The sequence below is a fragment of the Notamacropus eugenii genome, chromosome 2 (genome assembly GCF_028372415.1).
Source record: "Notamacropus eugenii isolate mMacEug1 chromosome 2, mMacEug1.pri_v2, whole genome shotgun sequence".
Classification (NCBI taxonomy): Eukaryota; Metazoa; Chordata; class Mammalia; order Diprotodontia; family Macropodidae; genus Notamacropus; species Notamacropus eugenii.
Window position 1 is genome coordinate 172,962,944 of NC_092873.1, and position 12,396 is coordinate 172,975,339.

The following is a 12,396-nucleotide window of genomic DNA, read 5'->3' on the forward strand; positions in this document are numbered from 1 at the left end:
TGAAATTCTGAAAGATGCCAGAGAATGTTAAGAGCTAGAAAAGACCATAACAATCATCTTTTCAGGGGCAGGGACTCTGCAGCCTCAAGGCCGCATGTGGCCGTCTAAGTCCTCAAGTGTGACCCTTTGACTAAATGCAAACTTCACAGAACAAATCTCCTTAATAAAAGGGTTTGTTCTGTAAAACTTGGTCTCAGTCAAAAGGCCACACCCAAAGACTTAGAAGGCCACATGCGGTCTTGAGGCTGCAGGTTCCCCACCTCTGAATTCTAGTCCAAGTCCCTCATGTAATAGATGAAGAAAGAGGCTCAGAGTGAGTAACAGAATTGCTTGAGATTATATAGTTTGTGAGTAACAAAGCCCAGCCTACAACTCAGGTCCCCTAAGTTTCATTACAGCGATACTTCCATTATACCACTAATACCGTGAGGACAGGAATATGGCCCAAGAATGACCATCAATCTTTCTATAGCCTTCAGTGAGAAGAGGAGAGAAGATACAGAATTTTAAATATTAGAAGCTATTGACAGGTCCTGTGGCTCCCTGGCAGGACTTCCTAATTGCAACACTTTTATACCTCACCCTTACACGATTCTCCATAACATTATTTCATCCACACAGGCCCATCTGATCAATTGTGGGGCTTCAGCTCCTCATACAAAAAGGTTGGGAACTTCAGGGTCAATTTCAGACCATCAGCTGCAATGTGATATGGACCATGTATTACTATATGTATGAAAAGGGGTCTCTGGAGTCTGGGGAGTCCTGCCTCTGGTGAGTCAGTTATAGATATAACAAAAGCAAATAATAGAAGTATAGTATATCAGAGCTAGAAGAGGACTAAATGGTCATCTAGCCCAGGTCTCCTTCAGTTCTTCATTATTCTTAGAAAACTCTCAACAATATTATTGTACACAATGAAAAAAAGAAAATATACCTTGCACTAGAATCCTTTGACATGTACATACGAGTATACCTTGTTCTGCATAAAATACTGTGCAGTGTGGATCTGGGTCTAGCTGTAGCCACAGAATGCTGGACCTGGAGGCAAGAAAACTCAAGTTCAAATGAAGCTTAAGACATCTACTTTTAATTCGCAGACAAGTCACTTAAACCTTTGTCTGCTTCCTTTTCCTCATCTGTAAAATGAGGATAATAATAGTGCCTATCCTCCAAGATTACTGTGAGGATATATTTGTAAACTGCTTTACAATCCTTAAAATGCTACATAAATGATAATTATTTTCTGCTCTTCATAATAAGTCTATGAAGTAGGAGCTACACTGAACAGTATGTAATTCTCTTTCTTAAGAAATATTCTTATAATTTTAAAAATAAATTTAGTGAGCCCAAAATAAATGAAGGAATAATACAATTAAGTATGTACTCCAACATCAAGGAGAGTGAAGTACTGTCTCCCAAACATACCTTGCATATTTCCACCTCTGTGTCATGGATTGTACCATTCCTCTTGCCTAGGATATCCTCCATATGCTTCTTTGTCCCTTGAATTCTTATCAATCCTTTAAAGTTCATCCTTATAAAGTCTTCCATGATTCCCGTTGTAAGTACCAGATATTTGTCTTGGACTTCATTTAGTGCTCTGTAATGTATGTATCACACATATTTTATATTATAGTTAGCTGTTCATACATTTTATTTTTCTACTAAATTGCATCTTTTTTTCCTTCATACTGTGGCTCCTTCTCTCACACAGGCTAAAAGTGCACTGGCTGTTTACAAGCATTCTTGTAACTAATGGTCAGGAGCTCTGACTGGCTCTGTTTCCAACATGGGCTAGTTAACCACTTCTTACACTCTCTGGTGTGAGTGTTCCCCACCTCCATCCCTGAGGGTCACCATATTCATGCCAAACTCAGTGCAGGCACCTACCTCAGCTTAGCTCACTGTAACTCAGAACTCCAGAACCCAAGAGATCTGTCAACCTCAACCTCCCTCATAACAGAGATTGTAGGTGTGAGCTGCCATGCCAGCCTGCGTCTTAAGTCAACCTTGTATTTCCCCTGTCACAGGGTTTTGACCATATGCAATAGGTGCTTAATAGATCTTAACACATATTTGTTGAAAACCAATGCAACCAAAACTATAAGGAAAGCAGAAAACTGGGGGGAAATTTTTGCAACAATTATCTCTGATAAAGGCCTAATTTCTCAAATACATAGAACACTGAGTCAGATTTATAATGATACAAATCATGCTCCAATTGACAAATGGTCAAAGGATATGAACAGGCAGTTTTCAGATAAAAATCAAAGCTATCTGTAGTCGTGTGGGGAAAAAAATACTCTAAATCACTATTGGTCAGAGAAATGTAAATTAAAACAACTCAGAGGTACCACACCTCATACCTATCAAGACTGGCTAATATGACAAAAAAGGAAAATATTGGATCTTGGAGGGGATGTGGGAAAACCATGACACTAATGCACTATTGGTGGAGTTGGGAGCTAATTCTGGAGAGCAATTTGGAACTATGCCCAAAGAGCTATAAAACTGCATACCCATTGATCCAACGATACCACTCCTGGTTCTACATCCTAAAGACATCCAAAAAAGGGGAAAAGGACCTATTTGCTGTATAGCAGCTCTTTTTGTGTTGGCCAAGAATTGGAAATCAAAGGGATACCCATTAATTCGGGAATGGCTAAACAAGCTGTGGTTTATGATTATGATGGAGCATTATTCTGCTATAAGAAATGACAAGCTAGATGATTTCAGAGAAACCTCAAAAGACTTACATGACCTGATACAAACTGAAGTGAGAATGTTGTACACAGTGACAGCAATATTGTACAATGAAGAATAGTGAATTACTTAGCTAATCTCAGCAGTACAATAATCCAAGGCAATCCCAAGGGACTAATGAGGAAGCATACTATCCACCTCCAGAGAAAGAACTGATACTGATTGAATAGAGTAAAACTTGCTATTTTTCATTTTCCTTCATTTTTTAATTCAAGTTGCTTTATACAAATGACTAATGTGGAAATGCTTTATATAACTGAACGTGTATAACCTATATCTGATTGCTTACCATCTCAATGAAGGCGATGAGGAAGGAGGGAGGGATAGAATTTGGAATTCAAAACTTTAAATAAAAATGTTTAAAAATTGGAAAAATATTTATTTGTTGAATTGAATGAAATTAGGAAGGCACACTCTTCTATCTAAGGTACAGTTATGCTTAATGAATTTGCAGAAATTAGTTAAAAAACAGAACATTTTCCTGTATTTTTGCTTAGCTTTGTTTTATTTGGGGAAGTAGGACTTGTCAATAAGGTGGATTGTGTTACCAATGGGATGTTGATGACGATGACGATGACGATGACAACTACTACTGCTTTTTGTTGTTCAGTCATTTTTCAGTCTTGTCTGACTCTTTGTGACCCCATTTAGGGTTTTCTTGGCAATGACACTGGAGTAGTTTGCCATCTTCTTCTCCAGTTTATTTTACAGATGAGGAAACAGAGGCAAACAGGGTTGAGTGACTTGTCTTGGGTCACACAACTATTGTCTGCGGTTAGATTTGAACTCAGCAAGATGAGTCCTTCTGACTGTAGGCCTGACACTTTCTCTGCTGCACCATGACCATGACCACTACCACTACCACTGATAGTAGAAATCAAAATTGCTAAGATATAGTCCTTACCAGGCATTGTGCTAAGTGCTTTTCAATCATTATCTCATTTGACTATTCAAAGTTCTTATCCAACTCTTGTAATTTACATTTTCTGTCATTTGGTAGTCCTTTCCATGTTACATTGCATCTTATCACTTTTAATGTTACATTAATATGATCTTTTGCGATTTCACTGTAAACAGGTGGGTACAGGGTATCTCTGGAGGGGAAAAATGCCCATGGTACATCATTATTGTGAAAATACTCTTCTTTACCCCTCCAATCCCCAGGAGCCAGTCACATTCAGAATCTCATAGTAGATTTTTATATTCCAGGTGTCAGCCAGAAAAAAAATCAAACCATAAACTCATGCTAATTCATTTCTGTGGTCAGGGAGTGAAAGGGTCAGGCACTCCAGGGTTCTTTCAAATTAGCAGAAGTTGGTCTGACATGTTAATTGCTACCTGATTAAATCAAACTTGAGATTTAAAAGCAGAGTCCACAGCTAATTATGCCTTTGAAGCCAGCAGACCTGGAGCCACTAAATTAGGTGGAAAATTGGTGCCGGAAAAATAACTTTCCTAGAAACATGTGAGCCCACACCCTCTACAATGAAATCATCAAAAGCACGTTGCCTGCAGCAACATTTAAAGTAGTTAATTGCTATAGAGCTGAAAATACCTGCTTAGCCTGACTTCACGGTATATTCCTCTTCAGAGAACTCAAAAAGATTCCATAAGCTTGTTCTGTATAGAATGTCTCATCACTTATTTCAATGAATAAAGTACAAAGCAATCACTGCTTAATTACTATCAAACATAAACCAATGTCTCCTATTGGTTTTTTGTCCCTGTCATTATCGAAAATGCAAAATATCAAATATCAATATCAAAAAAATCCTATCACCAGAATTTCAGGCATATATGAAAAAAAGGATAAACACATATATACATAGGTTGTAAAATGTTTCTATATATAAATACATTATAAAAGAAAACAATCTAACCACTACGAGAAGAGAAAAGAGAAAGTTCAGAATGGGAAAAGAGAAAGTTCAGAATATAGATGAATTGTGACAATAGTGAAAAGATTACCTTGTCATGGAGGTACTGAATAACTCCATCGAGAGTTGGATATTTAATCTCTCTAAGTCTTGGTTCATGTCAGACTTCAGACAAGAGTCAAATCTGGGATTTGGACGAAATGATTACAGCTCTCTAAAAATAAGAATGCTTTTTACTTTTGTCATATTTCCAGTTCTGAAAAGTAACTTGTATTCTTGGAATCTCAAGCTCTTCTCGGCCTACCATTTGTTACCTATATAACCTTGGCCAAGAGTTCATCTCTGGGCTTCAGTCTCCATTATAAAATGTGGGAGTTGAACTAGATGATCTCTAAGGTCTCTCACTAGTTCCAAATCTATGACCTTATGGATCCTACACTCAAGCTAATTTCCATTCCTTCTCACTACTTGAGTAGACTATATTTGAATACTCTAACTCCTTCTGCCACCCTGGCCTTCGGATTGAATTCCCAGGTGTGTTCTCTTTATACTATTTAGCAAAAGAAAATATGCTCATTATGTCTCATCTGTACTTTGCCCTGATTTTTGTTTGACTTTTCCTCAGGGTATAATTCAAAGTAGGGAGAGGAACCGGACCTGTGATTTCATTCCTATGTGAACTCTCAGATGAGGGCGATCCCTCATTGGAAAATCACATGAAATCGCTTGCATATATTATTCTAGTTTGAGTTAAATTCTAAAATCTAATAGAGCTAGAAGGAAAAGTTGATGTCATCTAATCCAACACTTTCATTTTACATATCAGAAAGCCAAGGTTCAGAGATGAAGTAATTTCCCCAAGGTCACACAGGTAAACCAGAATTCAAATCCAACTCCCCTTACACTAAATTCACTATTTTCCACTGGGCAATACCACCTATCACTTTCTTCACCCTGTAGATCACAGGGAAATTTTCTGTTATTGTTAAGACTGAATAATTCCAGACTGAATAATTCCAAGGAAAAAATAACTGAAATTGTGTCATCTTAAGCAAAAAAGACCATAATCCTCTTTGTTTTCTTCCTTTCTTTTATCTTAAGAATCAGAACTGGTCATCTCCATGAACTATTTCATCAGTATTCCATATATTAAGAGGAATCAAATTGTCTCTAGTAATAGAAGTTTCACCTGGAGTGGGAACAAACAAAGAACATTCAAAGACCCACTCTGAGGATGAGTCGATTGGCACACCTGAGTTCTTAGCTGTTGCTGAGAAGAAGCAACACCAGGTTTCCACTCCCTGCTTTACAGTTACAAACTCAGGTCTCTGTAGTTATTGTTTACTCCCAGGATCCCTCAGGAGCCCATTACTTGATTATATGCAGCTGAGTGAATCTCCCTGGGGCTGTTCCTCGTGAGGTTTCTTGGAGAGGACACAGAAAAGGGATTTTCAATTGTATACTATAGATAGAAGAAAGTGGCAACTTAGTTTACTTTTTTACAAAAGGTAAAGGAAATCTTAAAATTCAAAATGGATTTCCTAACAATTCCAGAGTAAACCAGCTCTTTTCCACATTTCTTCTGCATTACTCCAAAATTTCTGAGACATAGATTAAACAGGAAAAAACTATATTTTGCACTTTGCAATAAAGAATTTTAAAAATCAGACTTTTTTTTTAAAAAAGCTTTTGCTGGGATCCATTTAAAGTTAATGGATCATTTTTTATGATTTAAAGGGGGAAGGAATCATTGAGGTCATTTCATCCAACTCACTCCATTTTACATATTTAAAAAAAACTTATTGCTTAAGCTGAATAATTCCAGAGGGAAACAAGGAAAAATATTGGTCTTGTATAATCTTGAGCAGAGAGGACCATAATCCTGGGTTTCTTTTTCTTGTTTTCTTCCTTTTCTTGTCTTTCTCTTTCATCTAGAAAACAAGATTTGGACCTTACTAAGTCATCTCCACTAACTCTTTCATCAATGTTCCAGAGTAAGAAGAATCTAAACATCTTCATAGAGATGAGGTTGACTTGCCCACGGCCATGTGGGTAATGTAGCAGAACCAGGGACTGGACTAAGGTCATTTGATTCTAAATGCAAAGCTTTCCCTACCATCCCACACTTCTACCTGTATTACCTCCACTTGGATTTGAGATAACTAGTTTCTGGAAGGCAATGTCAGAAGAATTCAGGTCCCTTCCAAGCCGGAATGGTCTTCAGCATTACCAAAGTAATGGATTTGTATGTTTGTTGTCCAACAAACAACCCTAGCTGAGTACAGGTCAAAAGACTCATTTCTAGGTTGGCCACAGGATATATTTTTTTCTTCCATAACTCTTCAGGCACCACTCAATCAACATTTATTAAGTGCTTACTATGTCAGACACTTCACTCCTTGAGGGCAAAGACTGTCTCCATTTTTTGTACTGCTAACTCTTAGCAGAGTGTAATACAAGAAACAACATCCAACAAATATATACAAATAAGCTATATGCAAGATAAAAAAAGAAATAATTAATAGAAAGCACTAAAATTAAAAGTTTGGGAAAGACTTTCTGTAAAAGATAGGATATTGGCTAGGACTTAAAGGAAGCAGGGGAGCCTATAGGCAAAGTGGAGGACTAAGAATGTTCCAGGCATAGAAAAACAGCCAGAGAAAATGCCCAGAGCTGAGAGACGGGGTGTCTTGTTCATGAAACAACCAGGAGGCTAATGTCACTAGGTCAGAGAGTACTCAACAGGGATGATGGTAGTGTTGTCCTTGTTATTGATCCTTCATTCTCAAAGAGGACCAATGACATCATAAGGATGGTGTCTTGACTTCCAGGGTAACTGAATGTGTGAGGTAGGGCTGTGCAAAGTCATCAACCTTACTCTCCTCCAGAGTCATGGAAGTCAAGTGACAAGACAAAAGTCTGGATGACTGTCAATGGCCTGAGATGAAGTGTATGACCTTGGCCTGGGAAAGTAGGAGGGGGCTAAGTTCTGAAGGGTTTTGAACACCAAACACAGCATTTTGTATTTGGTCCTGGAGACAACAGGGAGCTACTGAGTTGTAGAGAAGCAATGATTTACATCAGTGGAGAAAATATCTGCATCCATCATAGATCACTGAAGAAATAAAGCACGGGAGTAAGGCAGTTTTACCTGTAAAGAGAAAAGTGATTTAGGTGAACCTGCAGGAATACCTACCAGCCCCTCCACTCTTGCTAAAGTGAATCTGTAATGTGATTTGCAAGGCTTAAGGGTGGCAGCCAGGAATCAAAAGCATATATCAATTGCCTTTGGGAGCTGATGAGGTCACCAAGCAAAAGAGAATAAAGAGAAAAAAAAAAGATCCCAGTGCACTGACTATCAGTAAGCACCCTGACATATGAAGGGAGGCCTGCTATCACAGGTTCTTCGATCTGCTTTTCTAAAAGAAAAGGTAACTTTTGAGGGGTTAACAATCTCCTTTAATCAAGCACATATATCATTCACCTAGTTCAGGGGGAAAAGTCAGCACCCTGAATTTTAGAGAAAATACAGAGAAACCAAAGATCAACAGATATGGCTTCCAACTGTCTGACCATAATCAATATATATATATATCACAAATCAACAGACAGGTCCAACTGACTATAGTTACCAGAGAGGGAAGTATCAACATCTGGGTTTTCAAAGCCAGGGGTGTTCCTTAGCAGCCTCCCAAAGTCTTGTCTGGCCGAACAAACACTTCCAGTCAGTAAGCCCCAAAGTAAAACTTCACCTTCAGAGTATTCATACATTTTTTAGAGCCAGAGGGCATCACAACCCTTGAGAACCAGTGCTTCATTAACAAAAGGTGTGGGCCTTCCTACAAATCTTCCCAGGCCCACTAATGGGTGGGGAAGGTCTTTAATCACATTAAAATAATTAACCATACAAATACATGTGCAGTTTCTAGTTAAAGAAATTCCTATTTCTGTATTTTACTCCTAATAAAGACTCTTGGTTGATAAAGGCAAGATTCAATCAGAGGCACTTGATCATACTAAAACAAAAGCAGCAAAAGATCCTACTTTGCTTGCCCTTACAGAGACAAATGATATAAATGATCTACCAAAGGAGACTGAGGAATGGCTAAACCCATAGGAAAAGTATTATGATAGCTCAACACGTACAAAACTAAACTCATTATCCTTCCCCAAAAATCTCTGCCATTGTCCCAGTCACCAAGGCTAAAAACCTGTTATTCTCCACTCCTTAATCTTTCTCTCATCCCAATCTGCTCCCATATCTCACCATTTTTATTTTTTGCACATGTATCTTCTTCTCTCCATTCATCAACCACAACCCTAGTCCAGGGCCCCATCACCTTTTCCTCAGACTTGTGTGACAACCTTAGAACTGATCTCTCTTCACTCCAAATCAGCCTCCCTACTCAATGAACTCCAGTGGCTCCCTACCTCCCTAGGCAGCTTAACTGGATAGAGCCCTTGGCCCAGAGTCAGGAAGACCTGAACTTAAATCTAGCTTCAGATACTACCTAACTTTGTGATCCTGAACAAATCAATTAACTTCTGTCTGCCTCAGTCTCCTCATTTGTAAAGCCCTTAGCATAGTGTCTGGCACATAGGAGATATTTAATAAATTCTTGTTCTTCTCCCACTCTCTTCCACCAAAGTCTTCTATTTGACATTTAAAACTTTTCATATAGTGGGGTCTTTTCTACCTTTCCAGACTTTTTACACATTCTTCACTCTACTTCCTCTTTGTGCACTCTTTGATCCAGCTATACTTGCAGTTACTCAAACACAAGACTCCATATCCCATCTCCATGAATTTGCATTAGCAGTCCCCCATACCTTCAAAACTTTTCTCCTTTGCTTCTGCCTCTGAGTTCCTTTGGCTTTCCTCAAGGTTCAACTCAAGTTCCATTTTCTTCAGGAAACCTTTTCCAGGTTCTCTAGCTACTAACACCTTCCCCTTTCAGATTATCTTCATCCACTCTGTATGTATCTTTTATATAGCTGATTATTTACATGTTGTCTTGCCCATTTGACTGTATGCTCCTTCAGGGCAGGGATTGTTTTGTTTCTGCATTTCTTTGTATCCCCAGTGATTAATAGTACCTGGTATTCAGTAAAAGCCTAATAAATGTTTGTTTACTGGCTGAAAACCCAGAGAAGAGATAGATCCAGGAGGATAGGGTAGTCAGTAATAACGCTCTCAGTGGTTAATAGTGTCAAATGCTCTCAATTGAGTGATGGAGTTGGAAGCTGGGTTGCAAAGGCCAGTATGACTGTCTCAGAGAGCTCAGGAAGGGGAGTAATGCACAGTGAAACCATAGGGCAGGTTCATGTTGTGAAAGGCTCTTAAAAGATAAGCAGAGGAGTTTATATTTGATTCTAGAGGTAATAGGAGGCTGCTGAAGTTGACTGAGTAGGACAGCTACAAAATCAGATGTAAGCTTAAGGAAAATTAATTGGGCAGCAGATAGTAGAATGTACTAGATTGGTAACAGTCTTGTGGCAGAGGGACCAATTAGGAGGCTGTTGCAATAATCTAAATTTGAGGTGATGAGGGTCTGAAACAAAGTGGTAGTTATGTGAGAAGAGAGATAGGGTCAGATGCATGGGATGTTATGGAGGAAGATATGATAAGATTTGGCAGCTCATTGTGGGGTGAAGGAGAGCGGGGAATTTAGGATAAAGCCAAGGTTATGGACCTGGGAGACTGAAAGAATAGTGGTATATTTGTCAGAAATGGGGAAATTTGCAAGAAAGGTGGGTTTGGAGGGAAAGATAATGAGCCTAGTTTTAAATAAGCTGAGTTTAAGACATCTCTTTAAGACGTACAACTTGAAATGTCCTGTAGGCAGTTAGTGATATGGGAATAAGCTGTAAAGATATACTATGAAAAATAATTGGCAGTAAACTTCAATTTTCAAAGTCTCCTTTAGGAGAAATGACTAAAAAGTGAAAGCATCATCTTAAATAAACCATAGCACATTTCATTTTTGTATTCCCCCATCCAAAATGTCTTTTACTCAATCATTTTAAGGAATCAGGTAAATCATTTGTACTGCCTAGGAATAGTTGGATTAAATGCAAATGGAGAATTGAGTACAGGTCAGTTAGAGTCCCTGATTTCTCCAAAGGTAAAACAAATAAGTTTTGTTAGGTTTAGGCCATTATTCTCTGGATAAAGACAGCAGGTAGCTATGGGTGAAGCAGGTAAGGAGCTGGAACTGGGAGAACAAAAATAAAGCTGAGAAAACTAAGTAGAGGTTAGGCTCTGGGAGGACCAGGAAGCTTAAAGTTACAAATCACAGGTATGAAGAATCTGAGTTGGCCAAGCCCTTAAAGGTCTTCTAATCTAAACTATACCTGAATAAGGATACCTTGGACAACATTACTGACAAATGGTCATCTGGATTCTGATTTGAAAACCTCATTATCATCTGAGACAGTCCATTCCATCTTTAAATAGTTCTATTAAGTTCTTCTTTACAAAAATCCTCAATTTTCTCTTATCATTTGCACCTACTGCTTCTAATTTGACCTTTGAGACTATCTTAGGAGTTAGCAATTTTACCCAAACTTTGGGCCTAACATGCTAACTAGGCTTTGTGAGTATCTCTTAGAGAGAGCTGAAAAGGATGGACTTCATGCATTGAGTTTCACTATAATGTAACCTACATACATCAGTGTTAAGAAGGAAGTACAGCTTTTTGGACATCCCAGACCAATTTACTCCATTATGAACCGCTGTGATCAATCTAGGTGCATCATCATGCATGAGTGGGCACCAGGAAAGTGGCATCTGATAATGAATATCCTTCCTGAATGTTTGCATTTACTAAAATTGTTTGTTTTGTTTGCTCAGTTGATTCAGTTTCTTCAGATCTTGACTCTGTACTTGGGACCAGCATGTACCTGGCAGACAGAGGTCAAGCAGCACAGTCTTTCTTCCATGTGACAGGTCTTTTAAATACTTGAATATAGCTATCATGTACCCCAAAGTCTTCACTTATCCAAGCTAAATATCTTAGCTCCTTTCAGCCAGTTTTCATATGCCAAGAACTAGAGGTCCTTAGCTATCCTGGTTGCCCACCTCTGGACATTGCCCTAAAATGCACAATACCACAGACACTTCTGACCAGAGTGTAGTCCAAAGGGACTCTCGTCTTCCTATTCCTAGAGTCTAAGTCTCTCAACATAGCCTAAGATGACATTATCATTTTGGCTACAATATTACATCCTATTGAGTTTGCAATCTACTAAATATCCCCAAACTTTTCCAGATACTGTTATCTAACTGTAGTCCTTACATCTTATATAAAGTAAGCTTTTTTCTAAAGATAACATTTTGTATTTATACCAATTATTTTTCATTGTACTATATTCATCCTTTGAAATCATGACTTCTATTGTAATTCACCAATATCTTTTTGAATCCTGGTTGTCATCTAATACTAGGTAACTCCTCAGCTTTGTGTCACCTACAGATTGAATCTATGACTTTCTCTAAGTACATAATTAATTTTTTTTAATGTTTAACAGCACAGGGTCAGTCACAGATCCTGGGAATGTTCCCTTAGAAAACTATTTCCTAAGTGACACTGAACCATTAATAATGATCATATTAATAGCAGTTAGCCTTTATATAGCACCTACTATGTGCCAAGCACTATGATAAGGGCTTTACAAATAGTAACTCATTTTATCCTCACAACAACCCTGAGAGATAGGAACTATTACTATCCTCATTTTATAGTTGAGGAAA